Below are 26101 nucleotides of genomic sequence, written 5' to 3'. Positions count from 1 at the left end.
GTAACAACGGAGCCAAATTATTCCCTTTATTTCAAAACACATCTTCAAAGAAAAAGTCAGGATGAAACACCTGTTGAGTCGTCTTTGATATTGCAGTCATGTATCTTGTCATAGCACATTCATAAAGCCCTGTCTGTCTGGTTAGCGCTTTGTCACTGAGACAACGGCACTCATTAGACTGGGGACCTTGGCATATGTCCATGTTTCACTGAGGGAGACAGAGTCTGGGAGGCTGTGTGATTATATGCCACCATTTTCAGTAGCAGTGGCACGATAAATCTCTGCTCTGTCCTCGTCATCACATGTGCATCCACACACATGTACACATGCACAGGCTCGTATGCAACTCAAACACGAATGCAAATGTAACTGGAGGTATGCTTCTGAGAGTCTCGCAGCTCAGGATGAGTGGCAGCTCGGGGTGTTTTACAAGTGATTCAGCTCTATGTTCAGAAAGCTAATAACTCCAAACTAAACAATATGAGCCTTGTAACGATACCACAGTGCAGATTGTGTGTTGACAGTCATCGCACCGCTAATTCCCCCGCTGCTGTCACTCCCACATCCCGGACTGATCTCCGGTTGCCTCTGCGTTAGATCTCCGGCAAGGCGTGGTTGAAATACAGAGTAGCATTTGATACCAATTCAGTCTCCTGCCCCTCTCTATTTTAAACCTTTATGCTGATTTGTCTTGGCAGGAAACACTTTCAAAAAATGTGTTTCACACTAATTTTAAAAGATATATTCACACCTGGAAGTGGCCATATTCAACCACAGCTCTCCTGTACAAGATACTAATCTGTAAATCTACTAGAGGGGTGGCTTCTCACAGCTCTCACACTTTCCTTTACAGGTCTGTTTTTCTAACCCTACTTAATTTAAACATCCAGACCCCGTGGAGAGGCTGTGAATACTTTTTTTGTACTTGAGTACTTTTACTCAAGTACTGTACTTAAGTATAGGTACTTGTACGTTAAATGAGTATTTACATTTTATGTTACTTTATACTTTTAATCCATTTTGAAAGCAAATATTGTACTTTTTACTCCACTACATTTATTTGACAGCTTTAGTAACTAGTTACTTTGAATATTCAGATTATAAATAGAAAATAAAAAAAAAAAATCAACTAATACATTATGAGGTATTATCACAGGTTAAGTTACCAAGCAGTATATAAAGTACTAACACATGCGTCACTGATTATAATTCAGTAATATAATACATATTATGCAGAAATGGGCCATTCTGCATAAAGAGTATTTTTAATTTCGATACTTTAAGTATATTTTGATGCTAATACTTTTACTTAAGTAAGACTTTGAATGCAGGACTTTTACTTGTAACAAAGTATTTTTACATTGTAGTATTGCTGCTTTTACTTAAAGCTTCAGTAGGCAGAATATTTTTGGCATCATCGGGCAAAAATTCCATAATAACCTTTAAACATATTGTAATTCAAGTGTTCTGAGAGAAAACTAGACTTCTGCACCTCCTCATGGCTCTGTTTTCAGGCTTTAAAAAATCACAGACTTCGGCCAATCACAGGTCATTTCATCTCATCGTTTCTATTGGCTGTGCTCCGGCTGGTGGGCGGTGCTTGGTATTTCCTCAACTGATATCAACATGATGGCTGGGTCACAAACTTTATCATTTTACAGCTAAACAGTACACTACAAGATGTTCCTGAAAACATTTGAGGCGAGAAATAGGCATTACAGTAACAGAATATTGATTCATATTTGATCAGCGCTGCCTAGTTTGACCGTTTGTTCAGAGTTCATGAGTGATTGACAGCTGCTCAGAGATGGCAAGGCTCCAGCGCGGCTCTGATTGGTTGTGAAATCCTGCAGATGCCTTTAGGAGCACCGGAGGACATAGAGGCGCATGAGATTACCTGTCTCATGCACTACTGTCAGGATATAGTGACCGTTTTATGAAAATAACCTTTTATTTGCTCCTTTTCTACCCACTGCTGCTTTAAGTAAAAGGTCTTAATACAGCTTCAACCACTGTCGATTGTAGCACAGTCTGCTCCTAAAACAGATATTCTGTCAATATTACGCCCCCAGAAAACTCAATTTCATCCAAGCCTGATACTAAGTTGTAGAATTTTTCATACGCCTCGGTGTTGGTGGTGTGGAAATGGTAGCGTTTTGTAAAAAGTTCTGCCTCATATTTATGGCACAGCGGTGAATAGACCAGTGTTGCACACCTTTTTATAGATGAATGTTAAAAACCTACCACCGCAGCAGGTGATACATCGCCTCGCTCAGATTTCCACTGTGTGTGGATTCTATTCGGTCTCACGTGAATACGACTCAATGGTCTGTCGCGGGAAAAAGAAAAAAAAAAAGAAATGCGATCAATAGGGGAGAGAGAAAACTACAAAGACGTGTCACTCTCTCCTGGTATGAGGCCTTCATCCGTTATTATTATTGAACCCTTTTAAAAGGTGGAAGCCTGCAGAAGCAAAATCAGGTTTTTTAGAAGTCTGCATTCATTGCACTCTCCTCTGAAAAATCACTCCCGCATGGACAAGAGGATCCTCCTCCACACTCCTCCTGTTCCTCCTTCTCTTTCTGTCTTGGGTTGATTCCCTAGATCCAGATGGGGGAGTAAGCCTGCTGTCTGTCCCTCCTGCTGCTGTGTATGGAAATAGAGACAGGGAGCTCCTCCCCAACAGAGGAAAAAGTAGAATAGGATTGACATTAAACCGGGTTGGAAGCACCATTAGCATTTCAACCAGGGGAGCTGAGAAACCTGCTCTGATCTGTGGAGGGAATGTTAATCATTTCACAATAAGAGCGAGAGCTGCTCATTTGCATTTTCTTTTCCTTTTTTCCCACAAATTACTACTCTCAAACTCAACAATATGAGCAGAATTTGAAGTTAAAATCATTCCCAAGGATAGGTGAATATGATATGGCAAACTTATTGATTCCATGTGTCAATACATTATGAAGAGAGAGCATTGTTATGCCTTAAATATCAAGGCAATCGGTGCTTATGGCCTTCAAATATGCAACCTTTTGTTGACAATTTATTCACCGTTTGAAGTCCCAGACGCGTTTGTATTTCACATCATTATTGTTCCACCTTTTTTTTTTAAAAAACATTTCTTCTTCTCTCAGCTAATAGTTTTGACAGCATATGTTATGCGGATGCTTATTTCCACTGGTGCTGAATAAAATGAGTTTGGTAGCGGCTGTAGGGGAGGCCATTAATGTTCTGCTGCATACATGAATATATGCTGTGTACTGTGACTTTTGAGTGGGAGGATTAGACTGGTTTATATGCTGTGGAAAAGACAGAAGTGCTTTCAGCGGCCAGGCAGGCGGTATAGTAGGAAATCTCCCGCTCTAATGACGCCATACGTTTCCACAAAAACAGGTATTTTGGTGTCTGTCTTTTTTCTTTCAGTCTTGCTCCCTCAGTCGCTTTTTACGCTTTTGTATCCCTCCCTCCGTCGTCCCCGCTCTTTTCCCTCTCAGTCTCCGCTTTGAAGTCTCAGTCTCATTGTGCTGAGAGGAGTGGAAGTGATGCGAGTGTACTGCTGGCACTGAATAGCAGAGACGGAGTCTGAGATGACAAAGCCTCCCTTTTTTTCTTGTTTGCTCATTTCTCCTCCAGTATCTACCCTTACAGCGTTCATTAAACATTATTATTCTTTGAAAGAAAAAGGAAAAGCGAAAACAGATGAAATTGGGATACTGTATGTGAAGTGAGAACAACATAGGAAAAAAAGAAAATAGTCAAAATGAAATGATTGGGAGAGAAAAAAAACAATCATATAACAGTGTGTAGCCCAGTGTGTGTGTTAAATATGTGTGATGTTATGTAGCTCAGCTGGGTGTACCAGACCATTCAGCTTTGTTTGAAATTCGGCCCCCGGCTTTTTAAGCGGGGACATATTTATTTTTCATGCTAAAATAAATAGCTCCACTTTCTTCATATCCACGTATGGAACAGTCTGTTGACAGAATGGCTGAATTTATTGAGGTTTCCCTCACATCACCTGTAGGCACGGAGCAGCAGCAGCAGGCAGCAAATACCAACAGCCAAATAACCTCGTTATTGCCTTGTGCCTGTGCCATAAAGAAAGTGGCAGATGGATGTTTTGTCCGACTCGACATCCATTTTGTTCTCAGGGCTTAAGGCACTGTTCTGTAATTTTTATGGGCTGGAGTAAATGATGACATTTTTCTAAAACACACCTTTGTCGTTGGTGTATGTCTGTATAAGGGCCACCACTATATCAAACTATAAATTATCATGGCAAAGAAATAATATATCACAATAGCATCATTAAATTAATAATCAGAATTAACACTTTTTTTTTTTTAGTTTCTTTAACATTTTATTTTGACAAATTCAAAAGCTGCCATCCTTGGTGCAAATGAGCTTATTCTAATTATTTTTCCAAGGTTATCACATTTTGAGATGCTGTGTCATCACACAGATATTTTAAGTCTATCCATACCAGCGAGTGTAACATCTTTAAAATATGCATACAATTAACAACCTCACACAGCAGGTTTCTGGTAAATGATTTCGGGAGATCGGGACTGGGGAGACGGTGTACTATATGAATGCATGTGTGAACACCTGTGCTGGATCGTGTGTGAGAGCCGCCTGTTTTAACGACACATTAACTGTATCTTTGGTGTTCACTTAGCATTGATCAACCCAATGTAATATAATAATAAGTCATAGTGCCACAACTTAATTTAGCTATAGACCCTTTTACTGTTTGCAAACAATGATGACGTAGGTAGGAGTGCGCACGCATTTTGGCAACGGAAGTACCGCAGAGTGCTATAGCTTGTCAACCTATGTAAGGGCATTAACTACCAAAGATCGTAAATGCAACCTAAACAAATTGAATATCCAGATTCTTGTGCTACTAGTGAGTGGGCAGAAGACATTAGCAAGTGGCCCGATATTCAGTGGCCAGATATATGCACCTATTTGGTGGAGAAACCTAGCGTGTAATTATGAGGATACACTAGATGCTTATAACTACGTTATCTGTGGTCTTGTGCAGAACGTCAAATACCATGACAGACAGAGACAGAGTTTTTTATTTTTAAAATGGGCGCTACTAACACTAGCATTTTGATTGTGTCCCCAGTCCAATGATAGTCAGCACGTTTAATAGCTTGCAGCCATGGACGCCGCCGGTGTTTTGGTTTAACGAGTGAACGTGTTAACAGCTGAATGGTCGCTCGTAGTGACGGCAGCTGGTGAAAACACAAACACAACATGTAGGTGTATTTGTAAAAGCCTTCAATCAATTCTGAATACATACTCATCAGTGTTTATTATCTACGCCAACCATTTCCGTAAGTTACTACGAGCAACCAAGGACGCATTCGGCTGCAAGTCACAAGTTAACACGGCCACTCGTTAAACGGAAACACCCTGTTGCTCTGAAACGGTTGGAATTCTTTAAAACTCTAGTCCCCATGACACCGAACACGCAACAACCAGACATTTTGATGCTGGTAACTGTTTCAATTCAATGTTTAAAACTCGCTAACTCATCTGGGTGGCCGGGGCAAAACGCCACTTCCGTTGCTAACATGCATGCACATGTTTTCAGCTGTAAAAGGGTCCATAGTGGGGTGACTATGGAGGTCGTAGTCAGCTTTGTGATTCTCTTCACAATCAACAAAGTCTCTGTCCTTTTTTACAGAAGCCACAGTATTCCAGCTACAATGAGTGAAATATTTTTGAGGGTTGATAAAGTCTTTCTCTCTCAGAATAACATTTTGTTCTTCTGACGCTGTTGGCAGAGAGCCAGAGTCACACTTCCGTCATTGCGAGTTGTGAATGTTCTGCCTCCCGCTCAGTGCTTCTGTGTGTCTGTGAGTGCAAAAAGTAAAATGGGATGGAGGAGGAAAAAAATATACTGTAAGAAAGAAAAAGTAAAATAGAGCAATTTAAAAGTCAAGTGGCAACTGTGCATCTGTTTCCCGATTCCTGATGAGCTTATAGTAGTGAGATAATCACAAGCTGGCATATGGCGACAACCCCAGTCTGTGCGCATACATACAATACAGTATGTGATTCTGTGTAAACGTTTCCATGTTTGCTTTCTCGGTTGCTGCGTGCTGCTGTAGCTCGCCGTGCCGCTGCGTTGTTTAAGGCGGAGCAGGCGTGCAAAGCGAGGAGGCTCCGCTCTGAGGTGAAAGAGGCACAGATTGGCACATTAGCATTAGTTCAGCTGGGTGACCCACCTCCCTGGCAGATATGGAGGTGTGTTCATATTGCATGTGTGTTAATGTTGTTGCATAACCGCGCTGTTGATCATGAAACATCTTTTCAGCTCCCACTGGAACGTGAGCGTGTGCGTAATCTTCAGTTGTTTGCCTCCTGTGGTTGTGTGGGATTATTATGCATGCCCCCTAGTGCTTCAGCCCCCATTGCCCTCGAGCTAAACTACATCCTTCTTTCCAGCTCAGTGACTCGGCTTTAACTCACCTTTGGTCCCACTTAAACCACTTTTCCTCCTTGTTACAGTGACACTCTTGAGGCCGGCCAAATCCAAGTCCCATCTCCCCCTCTACAGGGCACGCACCACTATTACTACTTCTCCAATGATGTCTGTTTTCTATGATAGTGACTCTTTTGGTATTATTCAGCACGACTTTAAAGGTGATACATACCTGAACATTTGTAGCGGTGTGTCTTCCTGCAGTGTGTCATCTCACTATTTCTTCTTTTGGTTCCTTCTTCTCCTTTTCATTTCTTTTCTTCTTTTTTTTTTTTAAATACTTGTATTAATAATTGCGGTTTTCCAATTATAACAAACATTACATATTAATAAAATGGTCAATCTTGGCAGCAAATACAGTATACCATCAAATGATTGTGCAAGTAAAGAAAAAAGAAAACATAGTAATTGAATGAAGAGTGTGTAACAATTAGTGGGATCTATTGGCAGAAATGGAATATAATATTAATATTAATTTATTCTTTAGTGTATAATCACCTGAAAATAAGATAAGATAAGATATACTTTTATTGTTCCCGTGGGGAAATTTTTCCTGGACTCCGTCCAACTGCAGTTACAAACACTAAATTAAAACAGCATCAACAACAATAATAAACAATTCCACATCAGGCAGGGAAACAGTTTCACAGAAACAGATGTTTCAACACATACACAGTCCAAGTACATAATGGCACATACTATCACACACACTATCACACACACCATGGCAGTTATTGCACCAGTAGTGCACTGCACCGTCTACCGTGTTGCCCATATTGCACAGACAATAGTCCAATATTACACATATGCAACATATTGCACTGTCCCAATTTAACATGTTGCACTGTCATTATGATAGCTTGATGTTACGAGTTGTTGAGGAGTTTAATAGACATCGGCAGGAATAAATGTTTATAACGATTCAATCTGCACTGTGGGACTCCTAAATACTTAATACACAAAATAAGAATCGTGTTATTACAATGTACAGAAATCTGAAAGATCACATGGGCTTTATAATCTTATTCCAGTTGTCCTGCCACCACCCTGGTCTTTATTGATCATTACCAACATTTTGTTTCAAAAACTCCATGAAGCTCCCCCAGATATTTCCAAAAGCTGACAGCTTTCCTTTAGTAATGTAGGTTAGTTTTTCAATAGAAACAGGTGCTGATATATCCTTCATTGATTAATACTTGGGTTTGTTCTCATTTGTCCATTCTATAGCTATTGCTCTCTTAGCTTCTCCTTTCCATTTCTACTGGTTCTTTCCCTCAGCCTCTCTGCTTCTTTGCATCTCTCTTTTCTTCCCTGTAGCCTTTCATCTAGCTAAATCCTGTTAAAGTCAATGTGAGTAGCTCCCCTCGGTTTCATGCCTTCTAGCTAAATCTCACAGGAGCCCAGGCGCTGCCTTTTTCGTCCCCATATGGAGATGTCTGAGTCCATGTCTAATGTGCTTCAACATGTGTATGGAGTCACAGAAAGGCAATGGCTCCGGTCCAAGCCAGGTGAGCCAAAGAAATGTATTGTGAATAGTGGACCATCCGGTCTTCACGCTGCACAGGAAAGAAGGAAAAGAGTCAATTTTACAGGGCTGTGTTCATAAAGGGTAACGTCGGTATTTTTCAACCTAGACCCTATCTTCCCATGTTTTTGTGTCTAAGTTATGGGGAGGCGTTCCCAGGCCAAATGAGATATAGAAAAAACGTGTTCTGGGTCTACCCCAGGGCCTCTTACCAGTTGGACGTGCCCGCAATACCCTCCAAAGGGAGACGTGCAGGAGCCATCCTGATCAGATGCCTGAACCACCTCAGCTGACCCCTTTCGACGCGAAGGAGCAGCGTCTCCACTCCGAGCTCCCTCCGGATATCTGAGCTCCTCACCCTATCTCTAAGGCTGAGCCCAGCCACCCTACGAAGGAGGAGTCTCGTTGTGAAATCTGAATATAATCTGGCTCAAATAAAATACGGGCGCCCATCAAATTCAAAGACCTCATCTACATTGTTGACATTGAAAATCTTTTAGATAACACTGAGCTACACTTTCTGTACTCCAACACAACAAACTCTGCCCAGCTGGCCCTCGCGTTTCCATCATGGATGTATTCCACTACTCCACTCCTCTGGCAACACGTCACCTCGCCAGATTTCAGAACAAGACTTCTCCTTGAGCGACACTCTTTCCTTAATGTCAGACACTTATTATAACAATCAGAGCATGTCATGGCAAAAACAAGCACTGTGGACGTAAATGACGGTGCCAGCTTGCCCCAATAGCACCATATTGCAGCCTGTGAGCAGCTGCCCTCTACAGCGCTCTCCTTCATTACTGGACCGATTTCAGTAATTGTTGTTGCTATTAGTCAGTAAGACACAAAAACATGGTAATAGGGTCCAGGTTGAAAAATACCGGTTACCCTTTAAGGTGTGTGGCACATGACTCTGATGGAAGTCACACAGCTCATTCATTCACTATGCAGAAACGGAAATAGGTGCAAATACATACTTGTATTGTCGCGCCCACATCAGACACTCATCTGCACACACATGCCAGCCCCCAGGGAACCCAACAGCTTTTAATCACATGAGTCACCTGTGATGTGAGAGCCCTGTGGTGTGTAATTTTAGAGGGAAAGAAATCACCTTTCCGCCTGAAGCCGAGGCCCTGTGGGAGAGGCCGGTTCCCTGTGTTATAATCACAAGCAATGCAAAGCCGTCGAGAAAAGGAGAGGAAGGAGAAAGCAAGCTTCCACGGTAATGGAGTTCATTCCCAGCGCGCAGAATATTGCACAAGTACTAAATAGGGGGGCCAGCGGTGGAGGGACGAGTACTTAGTCCAGCCAACACACTGGGGCTGCCATATCGAGGCCAGGCCACAGAAAGAGTGAACATTGCTTGTAAGCGACAGACCACGTTGGGGGTTTGTGAGCTTTAAGGGAGAAGTGGCTCTCCATGTGATGAATTTCTTTTTTTTCAGTTATATGCTGTGCAGGTCATTGTATTGGTTTGCCATTATAAGAGCAAGGCTCTACCTCATATAATGGTTTTCCTGGAGATTTGCTTACGGTGCATTAAAAGCCTGCGCTAGTAGTGACAGATATAGGGTTGTTTTTTTGTCCACTGCGGGACCTGTTTTGCTCTAGTACATTTACAATCACTGCAACAATGTGGGAAGCTTATGCCAGTGGCTAAACTCAGAGTGCACTGACCCTGAGTTAGTCCTTGAAATGTATTCATCATGAGCCGAATGTAATGTAATTGGTCTGTGTGGACACTCTTTAGCTTTATGTATTGTGTGTTTTTCAGTTTGAGCATATAGCGTGTGTGTGTTTAGATTTCAAGGCTGAAAAATGAAAGTCTCCGAGGTGTAGGGCAAAAGTTCAAATCTCAGTGGTGCAGTTGTAGTGAAGCACACATCTATGGACCGATGCAGAGTGGGTTGACTCGCTTGATGAGACGGGCTTTGCTCCGTGAACTCAGAAACCCGTGTATCAGGTGGATAAATCAGATAAACAGCTATCGCACTTTTCTTAGCAAGGCACTAATTTGATAAATCTTAGTTTGCCAGCAGTCGTTGTGCATTTTTCAGCCTATACGGACTGCAAAACTAAGTGATTATATTAAAAGTGACAGGAGGTGTGTGTCTGTTGTGTAGAAGTGTAGATTGGCAGGTTGAGAAGGTAGTCCCTAAAGAAAATGTAAGCTTTTTTTATACACTGCTAGTGTATATGCATACAAATAACAGCAGACGATGACAAATGTCACAAACCATGTCGATGGTACGTGAAGCACATTACATATCTTACTTGCTTTTTGGCACAAAAGAAGATAAAATATTTGTATAAATGTAACATTAGAGTTGGTAGACTTCTATTTCATGTAAGGTTGTACCGAAGAGTTCGAAACATTGTAACTTCATTCATAACGTTGGTGTTCAAATTCTAAATTAACATTTAAATGCTGCGTAGCCTTCTTTTGCATGTCTATTCATTCTGTTTATACTCGATATTTCTGCACAGTGCAGAAAAAGATTAGGCTACACCAATCAGTGTTTCCCTTATATTCATTCTGCAGCGGCGGTGCTGAGCACACCGGCTTGGTAGTGAATAACATTATACTATTTGCAGAATTATATTTTGTTGGTTGCTTACGATTGTTTCTGACTTATGCGATCCAAACATTTCCAATAACTCCAGAACATTGTAGAGCCCAAAAGTCAACATTTATTAAAAAAAGAAATTCACAACATCCATCCTTCCATTTTGTTCTGCTTATCCGGGGCTGGGTCACGGGGGCAGCAGGCTTATAAGGAAAACCCAGACGTTCCTCTCCCCAGCAACGTTTTCCAGCTCTTTCTGTGGGACCCCGAGGCGTTCCCAGGCCAGACGAGATATATAATCTCTCCAGTGTGTTCTGGGTCTACCCCGGGGCCTCTTACCAGTTGGCCGTGCCTTGAAAACCTCCAAAGAGAGGCATCCTGATCAGATGCCCAGACCATCTCAGCTGACCCCTTTCGGCGCGAAGGAGCAGCGGCTCTACTCCGATTTCCCTCCGGATGTCTGAGCTCCTCGCCCTATCTCTAAGGCTGAGCCCAGCTACCCTACGAAGGAAACTCATTTTGGCCGCTTGTATTCGTGATGTAATTCAGTCGATCACTACCCAAAGCTCATGACCAAAGGTGAGGGTTGGAACGTAGATGGACTGGTAAATCGGGCTGGCTTCAACACAATGATCCGGTACAGCGCCTGCATAACTGCGGATACCGCAAAAAAATTCACAACATGATTTTATCTAACAAAATGTTTTGTTTCAGTCCATATTTGTTGGCATTTAGCCTTTCAAAAACAATATTTTCAATGCGGTCAAAAAACAGTTTGCTCTTCCGCTTGCCACGCACAAAGAGAGGCAAATGAGAGATAGTGATTACAGGAAGTTGATTTAATAAAAAATAAAGGCTATGTCATTTAATCCGATGAATTATTTAATTCAAATTGAGGATTTTTATTTTTTTTTTTCAGGGTGATGACAGAATTTCACTACAGACATTCAAATCTTAATTCAAAAACCTCAATAGAAGCTTTGAATGTAAAAAGGACATTCGGTACAGCCCTAGTTTCATGTAACAGCAGGTGTTGCCCTTGGTGTGGCTTTGCCTTCTAGCCTTTGTGTGTTTGTACTGTAGTTGTAATAAGATGGAATCATACAGTAGATGTCATCTGATATTTGTTCTTACTGTGTACAATAGACGCAATGTATATAAGGATGTTCCCTCACGGCTCACTTTAATTTAATTGCTCTGCTCTCTAGTCTTTCATTCCACATTATTGGTTGTCGGCTCAGTTAGGTTTAATTAATACAGCATTGCATATGAATCCCCAATTAATTCATTTCTCTTGACTTTCTCTTCGTAATAATGCCATCCACTGTTTACTTGTGACTCTTTTTGTCTCTTCCTCTTCCTTGCTGCCACTTGTTGCAATCAACACTTTGTATGGTTTAGTGGTGAGTTTATGATCTTAACCACGGTCACGGCAGTCTCAAAACAAGTCCGTTATGGCATACCTCATAACTGTGCCTCGGCACCAGGATATTTGCCAGCTGAGCATTTCAGCTCTTCAGCAACATAACAACCTGCTGTGAAAATATCTTTTTGTGAAGAGTGAATGTGAAGGACAACTGAAATTGACTTGGCTTGCTCAGCCTTCAGAGCTCAACCCCGTAGAACTTATGCTGAACAAAGTGGAGAGAAGAGTTTAATCAAATCAACCCACAAGTGCACTTGTCTTTTGAAATGGCTGCGTAAGAGCGGGAAAGACATGTCAAGTTCTTATTGAAAGCTGAATACCTCATGAGGCAGTTACTAATGTAACGGGTGGTTATGTGATGCTATTTAATGCTGTTTCAAAAGTTGCTATGATACTTTGGTTTGTAGATTGAAATACGCTTTAATTTTCAGTGTGTTGATTGAATCTTTAAAGTATAATTATTTCAGTTAGTAAATATACTATGAGGAACTTTTACATGGTTATGAAACAGTCTCAATTTAATAATGATGCTTCTATATAAGCAAACCAGACCATCAGTGAGAAAATTGGCTATTTCTATATAGTTATTGTTAATGATTGTCATCGGTACCACCGGGTCCGATTCTGGTGAAATCAGACAAAATCATGCAGATTCACTAGTATCTCCGCCACGGAGAGACCCAGATCCAGCTTCCCTGTCGACTTTGACCTGCAGTCGGAGCTCCAGTGGGAGGTGGAGAGCAACAGCTCCTCCTCCGACCAGGAGCAGAGCTTCGCCTCGCTGCTCCGCCGGTCTCCACTGGAAGCCAACACCGACGCCGCGCTACTGGAGGCCCTAGGGAGAACCAGAACCGGGACTGCGCTCGGCAGACTGTCAGTTCCTGCTGTAGTAAAATGAGAGGTTTTCCAAAGGGACTCTGGTGCTCGGAAACACTACCAGCTTTGTCCAATAGGACCGCCAAAATCAACACAAAATAAAAGTTCCTCATAGTAACTTTAAGCAGGTTTACAAACTTTTGTCTACACTGTACATGTAAATATATATTTCGATAATGCATAAACATGCAAAATTACAATTATTACATTGGCAAAATAGTTTATTATTTTAGCCTTGCGCATATTGTATATGGAAAGTTCATTGTCTTCTGGGAGACTCATTACCCTTTCAAAATAACAGTGTTTCAGTTGATTTAAACGGGTCAGGGCAACACTGCTTCTGACCAGGGTTGAGCGTGGGTTGGACACCAGCTGGCTCGGTGAAAAGGTGTTTCTAATACGGAATAAAAAAGCTTCAGATAAAGAGAGAGAACGCATGCAGGAGTAAGAGAGAGACAAACGGCGAAAGCACAAGTGGGCGAGCAGGAATGATTCTGCTGCAGAGTCGTGCATGTGTACGTACGAGATGAATTGAAACACAATTAATGGTATGCATTTTAATCAATTTATATTTCCCTTTGGGCTTCGGGAGGGTTACAGACCTCTAGTTTGAATAGCTGTCAAGAGCATTGATTCTCATAGTGAGGTCCTGGGATCCCCAGGGGTCTGTTGCACTCTGTCAAGGGGTTTGGGAAATAATTAGCTATAAATTATAATATTGTGATGTATCATTAAAAAGTGCATATCTACAGATGGGGACCATTTTGCACTAATATTACAAGCATATTGTGTCCATTACTCCCACCCACGTTAGCTTTGGGCCAATAGAAACTCTATGATTGTGACACAGAAATAAGTTCATTATTTATAAGTTGAAGCACTTACTGAAAGTCAGCTTTAGACTGGTAAGTTCAAACGTCTGGATTTATTAGGACTGCACGTATGCCAGTCTTGCTACGATTCAATTTAAGATCAGTTATTTGAAAGGTATGAATGCTGCCATAGTATATAAGTGGTATTAACATGATTCAAAATGAAATGTGTTTATCAATGTGAAACAGGTCTGAAGTATTAAGGTTGAAAAGTTTTAGAATACAATTAGTTCCAATGGCATCTAATAGTACAAATGGTAGTGAGCATTATGCTTAATTGGTGTTACGATTATGAGGGGGTCCTTGGAAAATGTTCTCCCCTGTAAGGGATCCTTGGGCCCCAAAAAGTTTGAGAACCCCTGGTTTAGTGAGACGAGGCAATCACACGTGAAGCGACAACAGCATTCGCTCACTATCTTTCACACATCGATATGTCGCCGCTCTCCCCCCACTGACATGTATACACACATTGCTTAAACTCTTGAACCCAAACTCTTACTAATACATCGCCCTGACATCCATACATTGTCATGGACCAAATAACAAATGTACGCACATGTTATGAATTTGGTCACAAAATGTACACTTTTTACCTAAGGAGGAAGGTTCAAGCCGTAAGCGAAGGATAAATGTAGTTGTCAGACCCCATACGTTCTCCCCCCCATCCCTCTTGTGAAGGTTAATTTGAGGAAGTGAAGGAATTGTCCGGAGATGCACCGTGGAGCTGATGACTTGTCAGATTGATTTGCCCTTCAGGGAACTAATGCCTTGTCTGTCTCCATCTCCATTTGATCCGGGTTAGGACAGCACAGCATGCTTTTAAAGACTCATGTCATTTTCCACCATAGGCAGACAACACTATTACTTAACCATCATGTATGCATAAAGACTATGGATCGCTCTAATGCATTCACCTCATCCCGGCACCTTGTCTTGGCACCAATATGTCCCCTGTTGATTCTCACCCACACAGACACACACACACGTACACACACACATAGAGACAGGTCCCATGGGCATGTCTGATTGAGCTTTCTCCTGTCTGCCATTCCTCATCCGTGGGAAATCAATAGAGGATCTGGGATTGGAGCTCGAGCTAATTGAGCTCTGCTCTCTCTGTTCTCTTATTGCTGCCAGGAGCGATTTGTCATCGCAGCACCTGGTTCACACCATGGGGCCAGGGGGAGCCAGCCAGCGATCAGATAGGGCCTTTGGATGCCACGGGGAGGGGAGCCGCGTGTGATTGAGCGACCTTGTGAAGTTGAGCACTCGGAGGAAGGGCATGGCAAAGAAGGACTTCATTTATCCTCATGTGCCTCTATGAGAGCGGCTTGATGTTTCTCCCTCTTTACCTGATGATAGAGAAAAGAGAAATGTGTCTTCTGTTGCACAGTTTTGGAAGTCGCAGTCGTTACAGTAGTGATAATCACTCACGCAACTCTACTCTTAACTTTTTTTTACTTGCAGCTGAGGCAGGTCGTTGGTACTCTGCATCATTGCATACATTTGCATGTATTTCACATCCCACCGCTAACCAAGAGACATCCGGAGAATAAATTAACTTACACCATTGTTCTTGGCAGTTTCACTAACCCACGATTCTCTCCAGCTATAAATATCATGCCATGAGAGCGGCGGTTCTGCTGTGTTTACACTTCACACATGGTTTCAACATCGTCATGGATAAATAACCCGCGATAATGCCTCATACTAATAATGTGGCATGCTGTTGCTAGCCAGTGTTATCCTTACAAACTGCTTTTCTACTCTTTCTCTGTGTTATAAACGGAGACTCCTTCCATCCAAACCATCTGCTGTCGTCGCTCCACCCTTTGCCACCATTCCAGTTCTCCATCTCTCTATCTGTCCGCGCTCCAAGACTTGAGGGAGTATCGCCATCACAGACAGCAGTGTCCAGTGCTGAGAAGAGACATTGCGGCAGGAGTGTGACCGTTAGACCTCCCTCATTTCACGCTCCCTTGGCGCTTACTGTATGTGCGCGCATGCCGGGAGATTATGTGAGGCCACTCAAAACACCCTTTTGATGAGATCGTTTGTGCTCTCTGAGCCGTGCACTGACACCACAAACACTGTGCCCTCTCCTGCCCTCTAGGGCTATTAATGCGGGTGATATTTTTTGAAGTTGCTTGGCGAGGTTAAGCCTGCGTCATTGAAACACAGGTTGATGGCGATGATAGCTGTTGAATGTTGCTGTAAATTAATTAGCAGAGTCTAAATGAAAGCCAACGATGCCAAAGCCTTGAAAATGTATTTTTTTCCTTCCCTTGTTGACTGCAGGTGGTCAAAGTGCACCTCACATCATTAACTGCAGTGTGAATCACTGTAAGACACACAACGCATTAATACCAACATAATTAGCAGATACTTAGTTGAATACACTCTGATATTAACAATCTGTCATGTCATGAGGCTTTTACTTCTAGAGGCTCACATATTATAAGTTTCTGTACATTAATTATATGGTATTACACAACAGGGCTTCCACCCTGTAACCCGACCCTCACAGATGGTTTGTTTCACAGAACCATCTGAGAAGACGTCATTGGAAACTGTTGGGAAAAGGGCAGGCACTTTCAAACAAATACTTGGCAGATGATTAGAAAACTAACTGAAGGCGAAAACATCACCTTCAGTGCCGTTCTTTGCTCTTCTTTCAATGAAGAAATACTCTCCCAGTCCTGATATAACTGATAATATTGCAGCACCTACAGTACGCTAACCCCTTCAGGCGCCACCATTGTTGTTTAGAACGAACAGTCGCCTCTCTGTGTCGTTACACACACCTAAGCCACGCCTGTAGCTGCCAGTAGCTCCTCACAGGGCGCTGATTGGTCCGTGATCTAGCGATCTCGACACAAACGCATTACTCAAAACCTGCCAAGATGGATTTTTGTGTAACATTTGATCCCACGATTCTTGTGTGATCTCGTGACATTGTGAAATTCCAGCTGCTGCGCAAGATAAGTCATCCTGTGGGAAACTCAGAAAACAGAGCATTAAACCAGAGCTCAAATATATTTGTTTTGCATCATATCAGCTGGTGAGGGTTGAGATGATTAATAATAACTGATGCCCCTGCTGATTTCCTTCCCAGAGCCACAGAAGACATTATACAACTGTTTTCACAGCTTGCGTAGCACTCCTCACGACAAGTAAACTGAAATCTTGGTGTAAAACCAGCTGAGTGCTAAATGCTGCTATCGTGCTAATAGGCTACTATTAGAAAATCCAAAATAAATCTGCACAATTATCTTTGACTGTGGAAATATCTTACTGCTTACAGCACAGTCATAACCTTTGTGTAACCATATCCAGAATAATATATCAATTAAATAATATAAATGCTTTTATGCCGTGGCCGAATCTCAGGAACGCCTGGAGGGAATTTCTTCAAATTTGGCACAAACATTCACTTGGACTAAAGGATGAACTCATTACATTTTGATTGTCAAAGGTCAACGTCACTGTGACCTCACATCCGTCCCATTCTCATGAAAGCGATATCTCAGGAACGCCTGGAAAGAATTGTATTACATCTGGCACAGACATCCACTTGGAACTCACAAAACACATTATTGGCCATAACTAACAAGAATTCATATACTAATTATGACAATTTCACGCTATTGGCTATTTGGAGAAAATTATGAACTGATGACATTTTAGACCGACGGGGATGTCAACTCTAACTTGACAGGTTGGCAGAGACATACAACAGCGAGGCGGTAATTCTAGTTTTAAGTGGAAGATGACATGAAGATGATTAAAAACAAAGACAGCTGTAAGTAAATAAATATTAAAATAAATATTGCATATCACGAGCTCACGATTTTAAGATTAGGTTGGATCCTTTTTCTTGTTGTGTGTGTTTATCTGTAGCTGCTATGTGAGCATATTTATTCTGCACACCACTTAGTCTCTGTGCATGCATCCAGTTGTTTGCTTCTTCCCGTCTGTACATTATGTGCTTGTGCCCAGACTCCAGAAGCTCGTGTTTGTTCCAGCAGAGCCCTAGGCTCCTAACATCTCGCATTAACCTTTTGACTTCTGAAATCCAACAGCCCTTCTGCCCTCTCTTGTTGTAGCCCCCTGGGTTTTTGGGCAGGGTCATGGGTTGAGACACCAGCTCCTCTCCACCAGCTCCTCTTTTCTATCCACCTCCTTAACACCCTCAGTATGACACTTGCAAGGACAGCAGTAGTGTTTTGCTTCATCCAATGCTTTTAACATCTTTGTCCAAAAAACAGCAAGATTCAAATTGAATTTTCTCACTGAAATGAGCAGAATCCTAAATCTTCAATAGATAACCAGCAAATACCAAAAGACACTGGCTCCTAAAACATGGCTTCCTTTCTACCAACTGTGTAGCCTAATAAGCAAGCATTCACAAATATACTTTGTCTCTTTAAATGTCCTGTCTCTCCTCAGTGGCACCCCCGCCTCTCCCCACTCGTCGTTTTTCAGGTATTTGTTGCTTTGTATGGCGAGACATGCCGGCAGCAGTACAGCGAGAGATTATTGTCAGTGTAATTGGCTTTTCCAGGCCTGATTTGATACGATCCTCTTGTCTGATCCGCGCACTTCTTTATTATCGAGCGTAATGGAAAGACGTTGAGGCTCACATGAAACGTTCACCTCATCACATCTCCAAAGAAATCGCCTCTTTCATTTTGTCTCCATGCTCAGGGTCAGGATAGACACTCACAGCATACCCACGTACACAGAAACAGACACATATTAGCTTTGCACATATGCTGCAAACCAAAGAAGGAAAATGGTCTTGAATTTAGTAAACAAACACAATATATCTCATATTAACTGCCTATAAAGAACAGTCTACGCATTTAAACCGTCTAGATATGGAAGGAATTAGGAATACTTCTGCATTATCTGTGTTCAGCCATTATATGCCACCTCACATTTCCCTTATCCAGATCTCATTGTCCCTGTATTCCTGATAACTGACAGCCGATGGGAAGAAGTGGTATCAGATCACATGATCCAGTTCAGTCCCTAGTACGCTGTCCAAGCTGACATGACTGTCTGCTGCTGCAGCAGTCCGCCTTGTTCACCGAGCAGTAAAGGCAATGTAGAACACGGCTCTCCTACACTGTTATCTCAGTCAATATCTGCTACTGCCAGCGGAGGATACAGATGGACAGGAGATTTGCAGTGGGAGAACTGAGAAGCGCCATAAAGGAAGGGAGAAGATTGATGGACAGCGGAAGTAGTTTGTAGAATCAATCATTTTTTAGAGCCATTATACATATTCACAAAATCCCAATGAAAACTTACATTTAATACTAGAAAATTGCAGATAGAAAATGATGCCGAACAAAACAAAAGAAACAGAAGTTGTGAAATTCCGTTCAAGAATTCACACCTTCCTAATACTTGCTCTAATGTCCCTGTCATTTCCTCCTATGCCCCTCTTATTCATTGCCATTCTAGTGTGTTTATGGGTGATGCGACATTTGCTTCGTAGAGGTTTGGTTGCCAAGACAACAACCCCTGAGGCCGTTTACTCTCAGATTTATTTTAAGCACTATAACACACAATATCAGTACCTGGAATTATCAATAAATTCTTGATAAAGGTAAATAGCTGCCTGAGACTTGTGGAGATCAAAGTGTGGACTAGTGCACCCGCTATAAAATGTTCTCTCACCTTAATGGATTCTTAATGGACCCTGGTTGATGCCTTTGTTGAAGAAGTTCGAGTTTCCATTTGGAGACCCACTTAGGTCCTATTTTGTAGCATCTACCGCACCGGTGCTGAGTGGGTGAAGAGGGAATGACTGTGATTCTGCATCATCAGTCTTTGCTATGCGATTGTCCTTCCTACTGATCCAGACTAGCATTAACTATATTGGGTTGTCCAATCAATAGTGTTGTATTGCAGTTCTGTGGCATTTCTATGAGCCAATCGTAACTTTGAATTCGTCTGCTACGTGACGTCCGCTTGAAGAAACCTTCGACCTACCTTTAATTTTCGTAGCAAACATTAACGTGAGCCGTTACTCTTGTCATGTTTGGAGGCCGCAAAGGACATTATTTTAAAAGCTCATAGCTGATGTTATTTTTCAGGAGGTAGTTAATTATATGCTATACTGCTGCTAACAGTAAACTAACACGCTTTAATTATATAACATATTATCAATACATGCTATTTTTTTATCAGGTTTATAATTGTTTTTTATAATTCTGTTCTCGATCCGTTAAGGGTCATTGTAACTGTTAATAATGATGATAATAATAATAAGAAGAAGAAGAATAGTGTAATAACTATACCGTGAAACCCTGATATTTTATGCAATTTTTATCGTACTGTGAAAATCTCATATCGTTACAACGCTAGTCTGAGCAACGCAATGTTAATGTTGTAAAATGTTGCTGACTGTTTAAAGCCACCTTCCTGATATGTAATTTTGGCTAAACTAGTTACCAATAGGTAACTTCATGGCATTTCTCAACTCACTTAGCAGTTGTGGAAAGTAACTAAGTATATTTACTCAAGTACTGTACATAAGTAGCCTACAGATCTGAGGTACTTTTAACTCACTTTACTTATTTTATTTTCCATTTTCTGCTACTTTATACTCCATTACATCTCAGAGGCAAATATTGTACATTTAACTCCACTAGATTTATCTGACAGCTGTAGTTACTAGTTACTTTGCAGATTCAGATTCACAATACAAAATATAATCAATCAATAAATTATGATATTATAATAGCAATAAGGCTTTATTGTTCCCCAAGGGGAAACTCACAAGCTACCCAGCAGTATGAAAATAAATATATAAAACATATATATAAATAAATTAAAAGTAGCTCCATATTTACCAGCTGACACATTAAAGCGAGGAACACATTAATGTTATAATGTAATCATTATAATCCAGTAATATAATGTATAGTATTCTAAAAATGGGCCATTCTGCATAATATGTGCTTTTACTTTTGTTACTTTTGATGCTGATACTTTTGTACTTTTACTTAAGTGCCAGCTCATCCTGTGGTCCATCTTGCCCGTTATTAGACATTGTGATTAAAATAATCAAAATGCAATAAATTGTCATCAAAAACAAGATGTTGTTTTCTCGTTGTATTCTAATGTCAAACTCTCCAAAAGGATTAATTTGCATATTAAAATCACTAAAATGTTCTTCTGGGCGTCCTAGACCCCCCCCTACCTGATTTTATTTTTGCATCTTGTCGCCTTTTCACTACTCCAGAGTTTGCAGGTCTGGCTTATATATTATATATAATGGAGTGGAGAGATATGAGATTTGACAGAGAACAGCAAGTAACTGATAAGCGGCATCGCTATAACATGTTGTTATTTTCCTGGCATGCAAATGGAGCGGGACAACAAGATGGGATTTGTCCGAATATGAATTGACGCAAGATGAGGTGTTGGTGTAAAGATTGAGTCTCTGACAACAGCTGGTTGAAAATACAGGATAGATTTTCTCTCATAGTGTTGTTTACTGAACATGGGGCTGAACAATTTGAGAAAAAAATCTGACTGCAATGTTTCTCACTAATATCACAGTTGCAACTTAAATTGTGCTTATTTTCTCTAAATTAAATCATGGGCCTGTATTTGTTGTCAACTTTAAACGATTGTTCTCACCAACATAGTTTGTTTCAACATTGATGGAATCAGATACTGATGAGGCAGCGAGAAGAACTTTCTTCACTGGAGCTAACATCAGCTCCACATCTCTCAGTCCTGAAGGTCCAGACTCAGATCTTTTGAGCTGATGAGTTCAAAAGGATGATATGGTGTGCCTAAAGGTTTAACTGAAAAAAATCCTACAACTCTGTTCATTAGCTGTCTTTCATTTACACTCGACAGTAGGGCTGTGTATTGGCAAGAATCTGACGATACGATACGTATCACGATACAGAGGTTATGATTCAATATATTGCAATACTGTAAGTAAGATAAGATAGATAAGTTATTTTTTTTAATCTAATTTTAGGAAAACTCTCATAGTATAAAGAACATATCACCATGTGCATAAAATCTGAGTAAAAAAAGTTTACTTTTTTTATGCAATCACAACAGTGGGATCTGCATCTGCATGTATCACAGTCCCTGTAACATCAAACATCATGGCTCTACTTTGAGAGTGCACATAAATCTGGCAAATAAAATAAAGTATTGACTGAGTTAATCTTTGCATGTAAGCTATTAATTGAAAATCGACAGTGTTTTTGAGAATCGATACAGTATCACAAAATATAATATATATCTTCCATTTTTCGATATTTTCTTAGAATCGACAACCGCCAAGCTACCAGCTAGCTCGCTATCTGAGCATTTCTTGAAAGAGTCGGCTAGATCATTTACGTAGAAAAAGCGCTTTGCCACTTTGTTGGTATTTATGAACAGTAAAAGACGCAGCCTACTGTGTACTCCTTTTTCTAATGATTGGACAGATTGGTGTTATATTTTGGCACCAGCCTGCAGAGAACAGATCAACCAGACAACTGCCAAGATTTCTTTTTGTGAGTTATAATTAAAATAGCAAAATAGTTTTAGCATTAATCTGATTTACCGTTTAGCTAGTTGCAATCATTGTTTAAAAATAGTTGTTATTCAAGTCTGAGCTTCTTATGTGTTCTTACAAAAGGCTTTTAATTTGTATTTTATTTAGTTGCCATAAATGTTGTCCAAATAGTTGTTGGATTCAGTCTGCAGCAGTTTGACTTATTTGCTCCTTCCTTCTGTCTCTCCTCCTTCCTTTTTTATCCTACACTCGCCGTTTGTACTATGTTTGATTGTTTTGTTATTCCTACAACCGACTATCATTTTTAACAGCCCTATGACCTTCAACGTTTTTTTTCTTTCTTTTAGATCCACAGAGTCCTTTTTTTTTTTTTACTTGTAGCACACATGGAGAAGGCTGAAATAGTGAGTGGAGAACGAGTACAGTACAGATGAGTAGAAGAGCACCGACAGAGAGGGAGTGAGTGAGAGAGTTGTGTTGAAAAGAGCGATAAAGAAAGGAAAATGAGAGCGAGAGAGTGCAGAGGGTGAGGACAGAGGGAGGAAATGGGTGTAGAGAGCGGTAAAATGGGTGGAGGAGTGGGGGTGGGAGGGGGTTCTAGCAGTGATTACATTGTCCATCAGGCCACAGGACGGCCTGCATCAGCCCACAGGATTGATGTTTGACAGAATAATTAGAAAACTGTCTCAGCCTGTAATCACTGGAGCTCATCTTGCCGGAGAAGACTTCCATTCGCTTTCTGCCCCACATGCACCCACATATACACACACACAAGCAGGCTAGTCCGAGCCATCCGTGGTTGACTGGTATATGGGACAGTGGGTTGATAGAGTGGTGAGATGGGGGTGTTCCTATTTATTCTTAAGGAACTGAAAGAGTCTGCAGAGGTGGGACTGGAGGCGAGTGTGGCACCTCACTCTCTGGTTCACTGAAGGCAGGAGTGGAGAACACGCTGGTGATTTTAAAGGTGCTAGAGGTAGGGTTTATGGACTGGAAAAAAATGAATTAAGTGGAGTTTTACTACAGCGGGTGGCAGAACGAATGAGATGTGGGACTGAAGACCCCTCTGACCCTGCTTTGACTCTTTCAGTGCTGATGTGTGTGCTTGAGGAGCAGTATTGGGCGGTAAGGCATTACTCAGTAATATTATTACTTTCCCCAGTAGCTAGTAGTGTAAGGGATTCCAATTTTCAAAACGTAAGTATTTATATTAGATTTATTAATCCAAGTAACGCTCCGTTACCAGAATGCAATTTGTTTTTTGTGCCAGGTAGGCTTAAGTTACAATGATGTGAACACGTGGCAAGTGAGTATAATATTTGCATAGCATTGAGTCGAACTTTGATGAACTTTCAGGTGAATATTGCCTTGGCACTGTCTGCAGGCGAACATCGCCTCGGCAGGAGAATATCGCCTTGGCACTGTCGACAGGCGGATATCGCCTTGGCACTGTCTGCAGGAGAATATCGCCTTGGCACTGTCGTCAGGCGGATATCGCCTCGGCACTGTCGGCAGGAGAATATCACATTTTTGTTTTAGTTTTTCAGTGCTGAAAAACCTCAAGCTTCCTGTGTTTGTCAAACTTTAAAGTGAAGCATCTCGTGGTGGACTCTGTAAGCAGGTATCTTTGCTTTGTTTTGGCAATATTTTAAGCTGGTATTGGTAATGTTTTAAAACGAATAAATAGATAATATATTCATTTTGTTGTTGAGATAATGGGACATTTACTCTATATATTCTGCTATTAAAAGATGGTGTTTTTTCAGGATGTACTTGTTTTTTGACAGCAGTTACAACAGTTCCACACATCCTTCCCCAACAACTACACTTTCTTTGGTGTAATTTCAGTCGCCATTCACCAGAAAGGGCAAAAATGTGTGAACTTTAGTTTTAAATAGGTTCCAACCAATTAATTTTCTGGTTGTGTGTTTCTTTTTCATTATAAGAATTTGTACCCAAGATTTTACTGTGTTCAGTATGTAACCTTAACCAGGATAATGCACCTCAAAAATGGAAGGATGGATTATTTTTGTTACTGGGACTAACCTTGTAGTTTTAGTTTTTATTTAGTTTCAGTTTACTAACAGTATTTTTCACTGCTTATTTTCATTTTAGTTCCAGTTTTAGTTTACCGTAATAACCCTGGTGCGTACCAGGTTATGGAAAGTCCAATGTTACCAACTTGAAACTTGAAACGAACGTACAGAAAGCAATCAGGAAGAGTTAAGTTACTGAAGGTCTGAGGTTTACATTAGGTTAATAGCCTCAGCCTTCACCTGCAGTTCAAAGTTCTCATTATTTGTCCACCTTATATGCCCTTCCTGGCATGGAGCAAGCCCCTAGATGAGACCTCCATCGATCTGGAATCTACTCAGCCTCTTCCTTTTCCTCCTGAGGCTTTTATTGGTTTCTCTGATCCCTCTAATACCTGAGCAAACCCTTAATGGCTAATTGATATGCTGCTCTGTTCTCAAGAGCTCCATCAAAAGTCTGCAGGGCCAAATGTCAGCCTTGGAGCCACTGGTCGCCCCCCTACCCTCGAAGACAACTAAAAGTCCTTCACATTTGCATATGAGAGCAGACCACTTCTCCTTTTGATGAGACTTGAGGACATGGGAAAACTTCATGTAACAGCTCCCACTGCATCAAGAAAGTATCGTGCTAACATGCCAAATCATTGTATGTATCCACATTTGGCTTTTTGAAAATTAAACCCTGATTGTGTCCATCTGTTTCGACCAGGTTTGGGTGTTTTTGGCAATTTAGCACCCGCTTACCCAGACCTCGCAGGACCCACACGGGATGACGCAAGGAATTGAGCGAATCCTGGAGTGGAGAGCCAAATATGTCTATTTTATTCATTTCTAAATTACTAATTTAACCAGAGCCGAGTGGCGTTAAAAATGATAATTGCCTTTTAATAGCTGTCGTGATTATTTGGTTATTGATGAGGATAAAAAACAAAGTGGGCTTGTAGAAAGGGGCACTATTTCTACAATAGAGGCTCGGAGGGAGCCGCTTTGACGTGTGTCTCAGGACTTCACTCCCAGGTAGAGCAGATGGTGGTGGCGGGTTGAGTTTGCCCTGGATAAGCTAGGATCCAAAGGCACAGACTCTGACATGTTCACCGTCTATTGCTCCAACACAGTTGGGGTAGTTCCACAAACAACAGAACTCTTTCTGGACCATCTTCCACTTATCTTCATTGAGGACAGCCACATCTCATCCTTCAGATTAGTCCATATAGCTTTGCTGACTTCTCTGACTGTACGTCCAACTGTCGCTGATCCAAGTTTGTAGCTCGCTGACCAGGCTTGGTAGCTGATGCCTGTTGCTAGAAAGCAGAGGGTGTCGGCTAGCCGCTCTGCTGAACTGACTGGCTCACTGTGTCTGTTGTGGTGTACTGTATAGTCAACGGGCTAATCTGACGGAGCAAATCATGAAAGGTTTTGGCGGATATTCGAAAAAAAACAGTGAAGTTATAACAACTTTTAATCAGTATAACGTTTCTCAATTTTACTTGTTTATTCAAACTTTTAAACAATGAGACGATGTTGTGCTCACTATAATACATCACACGAAAATCCTTTTTGAATACTTTTGGTCAAACTAGCTTTAGGTTGCTGTTTTTGTAGTTCAGTTGACCACGGCTACACCTAATGTATACAGGATTTTGTTCTGTGGCCTGACTCCTCCTACACAAGTTAAATGCTAAGTTGTTTACCCATTAGTGGAATGCACCGCACTAAAGGTGAGCGGATGGCCTGCACATTTAGACATGCAAATGG

At 41.2% G+C, this 26101-nt stretch overlaps 1 protein-coding gene across 1 annotated transcript in view; it reads left to right on the top strand.

Moving 5' to 3' along the window:
- suclg2 (succinate-CoA ligase GDP-forming subunit beta) overlaps positions 1-26101 on the top strand; it is a 136633-nt gene that overhangs the window by 79153 nt on the left and 31379 nt on the right. The gene's annotated exons all lie outside the window — the stretch shown is intronic.

This window comes from Sebastes umbrosus, chromosome 1 (assembly GCF_015220745.1).
Source record: "Sebastes umbrosus isolate fSebUmb1 chromosome 1, fSebUmb1.pri, whole genome shotgun sequence".
NCBI lineage: Eukaryota > Metazoa > Chordata > Actinopteri > Perciformes > Sebastidae > Sebastes > Sebastes umbrosus.
This window is presented reverse-complemented; position numbering and strand designations above follow the sequence as displayed.